General features: G+C 45.7%; 5 non-coding genes across 5 annotated transcripts; all 5 read left to right on the plus strand.

Moving 5' to 3' along the window:
* The first annotated feature begins 1,913 nt into the window (after positions 1-1,913).
* On the plus strand, positions 1,914-2,104 carry LOC130332720 (U2 spliceosomal RNA). Its single transcript, XR_008875308.1, has one exon. It is a non-coding gene; the product is annotated as a U2 spliceosomal RNA (small nuclear RNA).
* Positions 2,105-4,196: 2,092 nt separating this feature from the next.
* On the plus strand, positions 4,197-4,387 carry LOC130332721 (U2 spliceosomal RNA). Its single transcript, XR_008875309.1, has one exon. It is a non-coding gene; the product is annotated as a U2 spliceosomal RNA (small nuclear RNA).
* Positions 4,388-6,475: 2,088 nt separating this feature from the next.
* LOC130332728 (U2 spliceosomal RNA) lies at positions 6,476-6,666 on the plus strand. Its single transcript, XR_008875315.1, has one exon. It is a non-coding gene; the product is annotated as a U2 spliceosomal RNA (small nuclear RNA).
* A 2,096-nt stretch (positions 6,667-8,762) lies between these two features.
* Positions 8,763-8,953, plus strand: LOC130332722 (U2 spliceosomal RNA). Its single transcript, XR_008875310.1, has one exon. It is a non-coding gene; the product is annotated as a U2 spliceosomal RNA (small nuclear RNA).
* A 2,090-nt stretch (positions 8,954-11,043) lies between these two features.
* Positions 11,044-11,234, plus strand: LOC130332729 (U2 spliceosomal RNA). Its single transcript, XR_008875316.1, has one exon. It is a non-coding gene; the product is annotated as a U2 spliceosomal RNA (small nuclear RNA).
* The last annotated feature ends 1,927 nt before the right edge of the window (positions 11,235-13,161 follow it).

Consider the following 13,161-nt stretch of genomic DNA (forward strand, 5'->3'; position numbering starts at 1 on the left):
GCACAGGACTTCTGCTGCTGCTGACTAAATGGCCTCCTTAATTGGATCATTTGAGTAGCCAGCACACCTGTGCAGGTAGGGCATGACATGATAGGCAGCTGCCTTGATAGCGGGTGGGTGCTGAATGTTCCTAATTGACAAAATAAGATTAATGCTTATGAAGAAATATAAAATCTCATCCCTTCCCCAATATCGCGCCACACCCCTACCCCTTAATTCCCTGGTTGAACTTGATGGACATATGTCTTTTTTCGACCGTACTAACTATGTAACTATGTAACATAACATGGGGGGGGGGGGGGGTCTCCTGGCTGTTCACACAGGTGTGTCATTGCTGTACATTGACCATGCATTGCTTCTGTGGTATTGCAAAGGCAAAGACAAATGCTTCCAGCCATCCATTGCACTAATGGATTGGTCATCAGCTGGCTGTCTATGTCCCGCATCAATATAGACCAAAGTACAGAGGGTTAGGCTATGCTATTGTGCACCTACCTGATGCATCAGAAGGTGCGAGGCCCTTGCTAAATTCTGTGCACAGACTTTGAGATCTATACTTTAGACTGTATCTAAACCTGCTCCAACATGGACTGACATTCTGGCCTACTTTCAGCCGATGCGACTTGTCTGTCGCTGAACAGTCGCTTTTTATGTATTCAGCACCTATGTATAATGTTGTAAAAATGCTCTAGAAGCTAAAGTCGCAGAAATGTCACACATATTTGGCCTGCAACTTTCTGTGCGACAAATTCAGACAGGAAAAATCAGTATAAATCCTTAGAAAATTATCCCCCAGTGTCTCCATCTGCTGGCGGTATTGAATAAGCATTGCTGCACTGATGGGGTATGCATTAGACGAAAAAAAAGAAGAAAAAGAAGAATAATACGCCCAGAAAAGAGGCGAAAAGGAGAAAAACGTAAAAAAACGTGAAAAAAAAGTAAGAGGAAGAGAAGGGAAAAAAAGGTGGAAATGGGTTTAAAAGTGATTTCGGCGGAGAAATATATATATATATATATATATATATATATATATATATATATATATACGCGCACACACACACATATATATAAACGTATTCTCCGTTGAGATATTACAGCCGCTGCTGTGTCCAGGCCCAGGAGCCTTAGCACTGTGCTGTGATGTCACTCAATACCACTGACATCACTAGGTGTAAACAACATCTCTCCTTTGCTGTGTATGTGACTATGGAGCTGTTTGGTGATGTCGTCTATTATGGCCTTCATAGAAGCAACAGGAGATTGTTGCATCCATCTAGAACCCTCAGAACTACAGTGCTATGATGTCACTCACTTCCACAGGCCTTGCAGAGTGTAAACAACAACAACCCAGCTTTGTTGTGTATGTAACCATAGGGATTTGTGATGTCACCTAGAACCTTCACAGCAGCGACAGCTTTATGAGGAGCATCAGCACTGCTCTGCCTGAGCAGAACCATCACCGCCATAGGTTGTCAAATAACCCGGATTTAACCCACACAGGTAAGTCCAATGGGGTGCAGGCATGTCCTCTATGCTTACAGCTTCCCGTGGGTGTTGGTTTGATACCGTTTGGGGACAGCCAAGGAGGCATCTGCAGGCAACAAAGGTGTGCTTGTGTGTGTGTTTCCTATGCAGATCCTAAGCCCAGTGTCACATGCAAGTAGGAGGAGTAAGAAGGGTTCCTGGCAAATCCGGGTTATGGATTGCATTTAAAAAGGCCCCGTGGGAGTGCAATGGGCCCCTGTCTTGCTGCTTAGCAATAATGGTATGGGTTTAGGTTCTGCTGTGTGTACTGGTGGTTGACTGCCCCCCAGCCCAGAGTGTGCATGGAAAATTGTCTGGCAGCCTCCCTGACAGCAAGCAGTGATAGTGCCCATGAAGGGCACCTTGTTGGGCCCGCCCCTTTCACGGTTATCGCTTCTCGGCCTTTTGGCTAAGATCAAGTGTAGTATCTGTTCTTATCAGTTTAATATCTGATACGTCCCCTATCTGGGGACCATATATTAAATGGATTTTTGAGAACGGGGGCCGATTTCGAAGCTTGCTTCCGTCGCCCTATGCATTGACCCGATATGGCAGTATCTTCGGGTACAGTGCACCACCCCCTTACAGGGTTAAAAAGAAAGATTCCTACTTTCATTGCTACCTGCTTGCTGGCTAGCCAGCTAGCCAGCCCTGTGGGCCTTGCTGCTGCTGCAGCCAAAAAACAAAAGGTGGTGCTGCTGCTGCTTCTGCTGCTTCTGCTTCTGCTTGTGTCTGGCCGCTGTTGGAGCGTCCAGGCACAGGACTTCTGCTGCTGCTGACTAAATGGCCTCCTTAATTGGATCATTTGAGTAGCCAGCACACCTGTGCAGGTAGGGCATGACATGATAGGCAGCTGCCTTGATAGCGGGTGGGTGCTGAATGTTCCTAATTGACAAAATAAGATTAATGCTTATGAAGAAATATAAAATCTCATCCCTTCCCCAATATCGCGCCACACCCCTACCCCTTAATTCCCTGGTTGAACTTGATGGACATATGTCTTTTTTCGACCGTACTAACTATGTAACTATGTAACATAACATGGGGGGGGGGGGGTCTCCTGGCTGTTCACACAGGTGTGTCATTGCTGTACATTGACCATGCATTGCTTCTGTGGTATTGCAAAGGCAAAGACAAATGCTTCCAGCCATCCATTGCACTAATGGATTGGTCATCAGCTGGCTGTCTATGTCCCGCATCAATATAGACCAAAGTACAGAGGGTTAGGCTATTCTATTGTGCACCTACCTGATGCATCAGAAGGTGCGAGGCCCTTGCTAAATTCTGTGCACAGACTTTGAGATCTATACTTTAGACTGTATCTAAACCTGCTCCAACATGGACTGACATTCTGGCCTACTTTCAGCCGATGCGACTTGTCTGTCGCTGAACAGTCGCTTTTTATGTATTCAGCACCTATGTATAATGTTGTAAAAATGCTCTAGAAGCTAAATTCGCAGAAATGTCACACATATTTGGCCTGCAACTTTCTGTGCGACAAATTCACACAGGAAAAATCAGTATAAATCCTTAGAAAATTATCCCCCAGTGTCTCCATCTGCTGGCGGTATTGAATAAGCATTGCTGCACTGATGGGGTATGCATTAGACGAAAAAAAAGAAGAAAAAGAAGAATAATACGCCCAGAAAAGAGGCGAAAAGGAGAAAAACGTAAAAAAACGTGAAAAAAAAGTAAGAGGAAGAGAAGGGAAAAAAAGGTGGAAATGGGTTTAAAAGTGATTTCGGCGGAGAAATATATATATATATATATATATATATATATATATATATATATATACGCGCACACACACACATATATATATAAACGTATTCTCCGTTGAGATATTGCAGCCGCTGCTGTGTCCAGGCCCAGGAGCCTTAGCACTGTGCTGTGATGTCACTCAATACCACTGACATCACTAGGTGTAAACAACATCTCTCCTTTGCTGTGTATGTGACTATGGAGCTGTTTGGTGATGTCGTCTATTATGGCCTTCATAGAAGCAACAGGAGATTGTTGCATCCATCTAGAACCCTCAGAACTACAGTGCTATGATGTCACTCACTTCCACAGGCCTTGCAGAGTGTAAACAACAACAACCCAGCTTTGTTGTGTATGTAACCATAGGGATTTGTGATGTCACCTAGAACCTTCACAGCAGCGACAGCTTTATGAGGAGCATCAGCACTGCTCTGCCTGAGCAGAACCATCACCGCCATAGGTTGTCAAATAACCCGGATTTAACCCACACAGGTAAGTCCAATGGGGTGCAGGCATGTCCTCTATGCTTACAGCTTCCCGTGGGTGTTGGTTTGATACCGTTTGGGGACAGCCAAGGAGGCATCTGCAGGCAACAAAGGTAGGTGTGTGCTTGTGTGTGTGTTTCCTATGCAGATCCTAAGCCCAGTGTCACATGCAAGTAGGAGGAGTAAGAAGGGTTCCTGGCAAATCCGGGTTATGGATTGCATTTAAAAAGGCCCCGTGGGAGTGCAATGGGCCCCTGTCTTGCTGCTTAGCAATAATGGTATGGGTTTAGGTTCTGCTGTGTGTACTGGTGGTTGACTGCCCCCCAGCCCAGAGTGTGCATGGAAAATTGTCTGGCAGCCTCCCTGACAGCAAGCAGTGATAGTGCCCATGAAGGGCACCTTGTTGGGCCCGCCCCTTTCACGGTTATCGCTTCTCGGCCTTTTGGCTAAGATCAAGTGTAGTATCTGTTCTTATCAGTTTAATATCTGATACGTCCCCTATCTGGGGACCATATATTAAATGGATTTTTGAGAACGGGGGCCGATTTCGAAGCTTGCTTCCGTCGCCCTATGCATTGACCCGATATGGCAGTATCTTCGGGTACAGTGCACCACCCCCTTACAGGGTTAAAAAGAAAGATTCCTACTTTCATTGCTACCTGCTTGCTGGCTAGCCAGCTAGCCAGCCCTGTGGGCCTTGCTGCTGCTGCAGCCAAAAAACAAAAGGTGGTGCTGCTGCTGCTTCTGCTGCTTCTGCTTCTGCTTGTGTCTGGCCGCTGTTGGAGCGTCCAGGCACAGGACTTCTGCTGCTGCTGACTAAATGGCCTCCTTAATTGGATCATTTGAGTAGCCAGCACACCTGTGCAGGTAGGGCATGACATGATAGGCAGCTGCCTTGATAGCGGGTGGGTGCTGAATGTTCCTAATTGACAAAATAAGATTAATGCTTATGAAGAAATATAAAATCTCATCCCTTCCCCAATATCGCGCTACACCCCTACCCCTTAATTCCCTGGTTGAACTTGATGGACATATGTCTTTTTTCGACCGTACTAACTATGTAACTATGTAACATAACATGGGGGGGGGGGGGGTCTCCTGGCTGTTCACACAGGTGTGTCATTGCTGTACATTGACCATGCATTGCTTCTGTGGTATTGCAAAGGCAAAGACAAATGCTTCCAGCCATCCATTGCACTAATGGATTGGTCATCAGCTGGCTGTCTATGTCCCGCATCAATATAGACCAAAGTACAGAGGGTTAGGCTATGCTATTGTGCACCTACCTGATGCATCAGAAGGTGCGAGGCCCTTGCTAAATTCTGTGCACAGACTTTGAGATCTATACTTTAGACTGTATCTAAACCTGCTCCAACATGGACTGACATTCTGGCCTACTTTCAGCCGATGCGACTTGTCTGTCGCTGAACAGTTTCTTTTTATGTATTCAGCACCTATGTATAATGTTGTAAAAATGCTCTAGAAGCTAAAGTCGCAGAAATGTCACACATATTTGGCCTGCAACTTTCTGTGCGACAAATTCAGACAGGAAAAATCAGTATAAATCCTTAGAAAATTATCCCCCAGTGTCTCCATCTGCTGGCGGTATTGAATAAGCATTGCTGCACTGATGGGGTATGCATTAGACGAAAAAAAAGAAGAAAAAGAAGAATAATACGCCCAGAAAAGAGGCGAAAAGGAGAAAAACGTAAAAAAACGTGAAAAAAAAGTAAGAGGAAGAGAAGGGAAAAAAAGGTGGAAATGGGTTTAAAAGTGATTTCGGCGGAGAATATATATATATATATATATATATATATATATATATATATACGCGCACACACACACATATATATATAAACGTATTCTCCGTTGAGATATTGCAGCCGCTGCTGTGTCCAGGCCCAGGAGCCTTAGCACTGTGCTGTGATGTCACTCAATACCACTGACATCACTAGGTGTAAACAACATCTCTCCTTTGCTGTGTATGTGACTATGGAGCTGTTTGGTGATGTCGTCTATTATGGCCTTCATAGAAGCAACAGGAGATTGTTGCATCCATCTAGAACCCTCAGAACTACAGTGCTATGATGTCACTCACTTCCACAGGCCTTGCAGAGTGTAAACAACAACAACCCAGCTTTGTTGTGTATGTAACCATAGGGATTTGTGATGTCACCTAGAACCTTCACAGCAGCGACAGCTTTATGAGGAGCATCAGCACTGCTCTGCCTGAGCAGAACCATCACCGCCATAGGTTGTCAAATAACCCGGATTTAACCCACACAGGTAAGTCCAATGGGGTGCAGGCATGTCCTCTATGCTTACAGCTTCCCGTGGGTGTTGGTTTGATACCGTTTGGGGACAGCCAAGGAGGCATCTGCAGGCAACAAAGGTAGGTGTGTGCTTGTGTGTGTGTTTCCTATGCAGATCCTAAGCCCAGTGTCACATGCAAGTAGGAGGAGTAAGAAGGGTTCCTGGCAAATCCGGGTTATGGATTGCATTTAAAAAGGCCCCGTGGGAGTGCAATGGGCCCCTGTCTTGCTGCTTAGCAATAATGGTATGGGTTTAGGTTCTGCTGTGTGTACTGGTGGTTGACTGCCCCCCAGCCCAGAGTGTGCATGGAAAATTGTCTGGCAGCCTCCCTGACAGCAAGCAGTGATAGTGCCCATGAAGGGCACCTTGTTGGGCCCGCCCCTTTCACGGTTATTGCTTCTCAGCCTTTTGGCTAAGATCAAGTGTAGTATCTGTTCTTATCAGTTTAATATCTGATACGTCCCCTATCTGGGGACCATATATTAAATGGATTTTTGAGAACGGGGGCCGATTTCGAAGCTTGCTTCCGTCGCCCTATGCATTGACCCGATATGGCAGTATCTTCGGGTACAGTGCACCACCCCCTTACAGGGTTAAAAAGAAAGATTCCTACTTTCATTGCTACCTGCTTGCTGGCTAGCCAGCTAGCCAGCCCTGTGGGCCTTGATGCTGCTGCAGCCAAAAAACAAAAGGTGGTGCTGCTGCTGCTTCTGCTGCTTCTGCTTCTGCTTGTGTCTGGCCGCTGTTGGAGCGTCCAGGCACAGGACTTCTGCTGCTGCTGACTAAATGGCCTCCTTAATTGGATCATTTGAGTAGCCAGCACACCTGTGCAGGTAGGGCATGACATGATAGGCAGCTGCCTTGATAGCGGGTGGGTGCTGAATGTTCCTAATTGACAAAATAAGATTAATGCTTATGAAGAAATATAAAATCTCATCCCTTCCCCAATATCGCGCCACACCCCTACCCCTTAATTCCCTGGTTGAACTTGATGGACATATGTCTTTTTTCGACCGTACTAACTATGTAACTATGTAACATAACATGGGGGGGGGGGGGGGGTCTCCTGGCTGTTCACACAGGTGTGTCATTGCTGTACATTGACCATGCATTGCTTCTGTGGTATTGCAAAGGCAAAGACAAATGCTTCCAGCCATCCATTGCACTAATGGATTGGTCATCAGCTGGCTGTCTATGTCCCGCATCAATATAGACCAAAGTACAGAGGGTTAGGCTATGCTATTGTGCACCTACCTGATGCATCAGAAGGTGCGAGGCCCTTGCTAAATTCTGTGCACAGACTTTGAGATCTATACTTTAGACTGTATCTAAACCTGCTCCAACATGGACTGACATTCTGGCCTACTTTCAGCCGATGCGACTTGTCTGTCGCTGAACAGTCGCTTTTTATGTATTCAGCACCTATGTATAATTTTGTAAAAATGCTCTAGAAGCTAAAGTCGCAGAAATGTCACACATATTTGGCCTGCAACTTTCTGTGCGACAAATTCAGACAGGAAAAATCAGTATAAATCCTTAGAAAATTATCCCCCAGTGTCTCCATCTGCTGGCGGTATTGAATAAGCATTGCTGCACTGATGGGGTATGCATTAGACGAAAAAAAAGAAGAAAAAGAAGAATAATACGCCCAGAAAAGAGGCGAAAAGGAGAAAAACGTAAAAAAACGTGAAAAAAAAGTAAGAGGAAGAGAAGGGAAAAAAAGGTGGAAATGGGTTTAAAAGTGATTTCGGCGGAGATATATATATATATATATATATATATATATATATATATATATATATATATACGCGCACACACACACATATATATAAACGTATTCTCCGTTGAGATATTGCAGCCGCTGCTGTGTCCAGGCCCAGGAGCCTTAGCACTGTGCTGTGATGTCACTCAATACCACTGACATCACTAGGTGTAAACAACATCTCTCCTTTGCTGTGTATGTGACTATGGAGCTGTTTGGTGATGTCGTCTATTATGGCCTTCATAGAAGCAACAGGAGATTGTTGCATCCATCTAGAACCCTCAGAACTACAGTGCTATGATGTCACTCACTTCCACAGGCCTTGCAGAGTGTAAACAACAACAACCCAGCTTTGTTGTGTATGTAACCATAGGGATTTGTGATGTCACCTAGAACCTTCACAGCAGCGACAGCTTTATGAGGAGCATCAGCACTGCTCTGCCTGAGCAGAACCATCACCGCCATAGGTTGTCAAATAACCCGGATTTAACCCACACAGGTAAGTCCAATGGGGTGCAGGCATGTCCTCTATGCTTACAGCTTCCCGTGGGTGTTGGTTTGATACCGTTTGGGGACAGCCAAGGAGGCATCTGCAGGCAACAAAGGTAGGTGTGTGCTTGTGTGTGTGTTTCCTATGCAGATCCTAAGCCCAGTGTCACATGCAAGTAGGAGGAGTAAGAAGGGTTCCTGGCAAATCCGGGTTATGGATTGCATTTAAAAAGGCCCGTGGGAGTGCAATGGGCCCCTGTCTTGCTGCTTAGCAATAATGGTATGGGTTTAGGTTCTGCTGTGTGTACTGGTGGTTGACTGCCCCCCAGCCCAGAGTGTGCATGGAAAATTGTCTGGCAGCCTCCCTGACAGCAAGCAGTGATAGTGCCCATGAAGGGCACCTTGTTGGGCCCGCCCCTTTCACGGTTATCGCTTCTCGGCCTTTTGGCTAAGATCAAGTGTAGTATCTGTTCTTATCAGTTTAATATCTGATACGTCCCCTATCTGGGGACCATATATTAAATGGATTTTTGAGAACGGGGGCCGATTTCGAAGCTTGCTTCCGTCGCCCTATGCATTGACCCGATATGGCAGTATCTTCGGGTACAGTGCACCACCCCCTTACAGGGTTAAAAAGAAAGATTCCTACTTTCATTGCTACCTGCTTGCTGGCTAGCCAGCTAGCCAGCCCTGTGGGCCTTGCTGCTGCTGCAGCCAAAAAACAAAAGGTGGTGCTGCTGCTGCTTCTGCTGCTTCTGCTTCTGCTTGTGTCTGGCCGCTGTTGGAGCGTCCAGGCACAGGACTTCTGCTGCTGCTGACTAAATGGCCTCCTTAATTGGATCATTTGAGTAGCCAGCACACCTGTGCAGGTAGGGCATGACATGATAGGCAGCTGCCTTGATAGCGGGTGGGTGCTGAATGTTCCTAATTGACAAAATAAGATTAATGCTTATGAAGAAATATAAAATCTCATCCCTTCCCCAATATCGCGCCACACCCCTACCCCTTAATTCCCTGGTTGAACTTGATGGACATATGTCTTTTTTCGACCGTACTAACTATGTAACTATGTAACATAACATGGGGGGGGGGGGGGGGTCTCCTGGCTGTTCACACAGGTGTGTCATTGCTGTACATTGACCATGCATTGCTTCTGTGGTATTGCAAAGGCAAAGACAAATGCTTCCAGCCATCCATTGCACTAATGGATTGGTCATCAGCTGGCTGTCTATGTCCCGCATCAATATAGACCAAAGTACAGAGGGTTAGGCTATGCTATTGTGCACCTACCTGATGCATCAGAAGGTGCGAGGCCCTTGCTAAATTCTGTGCACAGACTTTGAGATCTATACTTTAGACTGTATCTAAACCTGCTCCAACATGGACTGACATTCTGGCCTACTTTCAGCCGATGCGACTTGTCTGTCGCTGAACAGTCGCTTTTTATGTATTCAGCACCTATGTATAATGTTGTAAAAATGCTCTAGAAGCTAAAGTCGCAGAAATGTCACACATATTTGGCCTGCAACTTTCTGTGCGACAAATTCAGACAGGAAAAATCAGTATAAATCCTTAGAAAATTATCCCCCAGTGTCTCCATCTGCTGGCGGTATTGAATAAGCATTGCTGCACTGATGGGGTATGCATTAGACGAAAAAAAAGAAGAAAAAAGAAGAATAATACGCCCAGAAAAGAGGCGAAAAGGAGAAAAACGTAAAAAAACGTGAAAAAAAAGTAAGAGGAAGAGAAGGGAAAAAAAGGTGGAAATGGGTTTAAAAGTGATTTCGGCGGAGAAATATATATATATATATATATATATATATATATATATATATACGCGCACACACACACATATATATAAACGTATTCTCCGTTGAGATATTGCAGCCGCTGCTGTGTCCAGGCCCAGGAGCCTTAGCACTGTGCTGTGATGTCACTCAATACCACTGACATCACTAGGTGTAAACAACATCTCTCCTTTGCTGTGTATGTGACTATGGAGCTGTTTGGTGATGTCGTCTATTATGGCCTTCATAGAAGCAACAGGAGATTGTTGCATCCATCTAGAACCCTCAGAACTACAGTGCTATGATGTCACTCACTTCCACAGGCCTTGCAGAGTGTAAACAACAACAACCCAGCTTTGTTGTGTATGTAACCATAGGGATTTGTGATGTCACCTAGAACCTTCACAGCAGCGACAGCTTTATGAGGAGCATCAGCACTGCTCTGCCTGAGCAGAACCATCACCGCCATAGGTTGTCAAATAACCCGGATTTAACCCACACAGGTAAGTCCAATGGGGTGCAGGCATGTCCTCTATGCTTACAGCTTCCCGTGGGTGTTGGTTTGATACCGTTTGGGGACAGCCAAGGAGGCATCTGCAGGCAACAAAGGTAGGTGTGTGCTTGTGTGTGTGTTTCCTATGCAGATCCTAAGCCCAGTGTCACATGCAAGTAGGAGGAGTAAGAAGGGTTCCTGGCAAATCCGGGTTATGGATTGCATTTAAAAAGGCCCCGTGGGAGTGCAATGGGCCCCTGTCTTGCTGCTTAGCAATAATGGTATGGGTTTAGGTTCTGCTGTGTGTACTGGTGGTTGACTGCCCCCCAGCCCAGAGTGTGCATGGAAAATTGTCTGGCAGCCTCCCTGACAGCAAGCAGTGATAGTGCCCATGAAGGGCACCTTGTTGGGCCCGCCCCTTTCACGGTTATCGCTTCTCGGCCTTTTGGCTAAGATCAAGTGTAGTATCTGTTCTTATCAGTTTAATATCTGATACGTCCCCTATCTGGGGACCATATATTAAATGGATTTTTGAGAACGGGGGCCGATTTCGAAGCTTGCTTCCGTCGCCCTATGTATTGACCCGATATGGCAGTATCTTCGGGTACAGTGCACCACCCCCTTACAGGGTTAAAAAGAAAGATTCCTACTTTCATTGCTACCTGCTTGCTGGCTAGCCAGCTAGCCAGCCCTGTGGGCCTTGCTGCTGCTGCAGCCAAAAAACAAAAGGTGGTGCTGCTGCTGCTTCTGCTGCTTCTGCTTCTGCTTGTGTCTGGCCGCTGTTGGAGCGTCCAGGCACAGGACTTCTGCTGCTGCTGACTAAATGGCCTCCTTAATTGGATCATTTGAGTAGCCAGCACACCTGTGCAGGTAGGGCATGACATGATAGGCAGCTGCCTTGATAGCGGGTGGGTGCTGAATGTTCCTAATTGACAAAATAAGATTAATGCTTATGAAGAAATATAAAATCTCATCCCTTCCCCAATATCGCGCCACACCCCTACCCCTTAATTCCCTGGTTGAACTTGATGGACATATGTCTTTTTTCGACCGTACTAACTATGTAACTATGTAACATAACATGGGGGGGGGGGGTGTCTCCTGGCTGTTCACACAGGTGTGTCATTGCTGTACATTGACCATGCATTGCTTCTGTGGTATTGCAAAGGCAAAGACAAATGCTTCCAGCCATCCATTGCACTGATGGATTGGTCATCAGCTGGCTGTCTATGTCCCGCATCAATATAGACCAAAGTACAGAGGGTTAGGCTATGCTATTGTGCACCTACCTGATGCATCAGAAGGTGCGAGGCCCTTGCTAAATTCTGTGCACAGACTTTGAGATCTATACTTTAGACTGTATCTAAACCTGCTCCAACATGGACTGACATTCTGGCCTACTTTCAGCCGATGCGACTTGTCTGTCGCTGAACAGTCGCTTTTTATGTATTCAGCACCTATGTATAATGTTGTAAAAATGCTCTAGAAGCTAAAGTCGCAGAAATTTCACACATATTTGGCCTGCAACTTTCTGTGCGACAAATTCAGACAGGAAAAATCAGTATAAATCCTTAGAAAATTATCCCCCAGTGTCTCCATCTGCTGGCGGTATTGAATAAGCATTGCTGCACTGATGGGGTATGCATTAGACGAAAAAAAAGAAGAAAAAGAAGAATAATACGCCCAGAAAAGAGGCGAAAAGGAGAAAAACGTAAAAAAACGTGAAGAAAAAGTAAGAGGAAGAGAAGGGAAAAAAAGGTGGAAATGGGTTTAAAAGTGATTTCGGCGGAGAAATATATATATATATATATATATATATATATATATACGCGCACACACACACATATATATAAACGTATTCTCCGTTGAGATATTGCAGCCGCTGCTGTGTCCAGGCCCAGGAGCCTTAGCACTGTGCTGTGATGTCACTCAATACCACTGACATCACTAGGTGTAAACAACATCTCTCCTTTGCTGTGTATGTGACTATGGAGCTGTTTGGTGATGTCGTCTATTATGGCCTTCATAGAAGCAACAGGAGATTGTTGCATCCATCTAGAACCCTCAGAACTACAGTGCTATGATGTCACTCACTTCCACAGGCCTTGCAGAGTGTAAACAACAACAACCCAGCTTTGTTGTGTATGTAACCATAGGGATTTGTGATGTCACCTAGAACCTTCACAGCAGCGACAGCTTTATGAGGAGCATCAGCACTGCTCTGCCTGAGCAGAACCATCACCGCCATAGGTTGTCAAATAACCCGGATTTAACCCACACAGGTAAGTCCAATGGGGTGCAGGCATGTCCTCTATGCTTACAGCTTCCCGTGGGTGTTGGTTTGATACCGTTTGGGGACAGCCAAGGAGGCATCTGCAGGCAACAAAGGTAGGTGTGTGCTTGTGTGTGTGTTTCCTATGCAGATCCTAAGCCCAGTGTCACATGCAAGTAGGAGGAGTAAGAAGGGTTCCTGGCAAATCCGGGTTATGGATTGCATTTAAAAAGGCCCCGTGGGAGTGCAATGGGCCCCTGTCTTGCTGCTTAGCA

Source organism: Hyla sarda, unplaced genomic scaffold (genome assembly GCF_029499605.1).
Source record: "Hyla sarda isolate aHylSar1 unplaced genomic scaffold, aHylSar1.hap1 scaffold_387, whole genome shotgun sequence".
Classification (NCBI taxonomy): Eukaryota; Metazoa; Chordata; class Amphibia; order Anura; family Hylidae; genus Hyla; species Hyla sarda.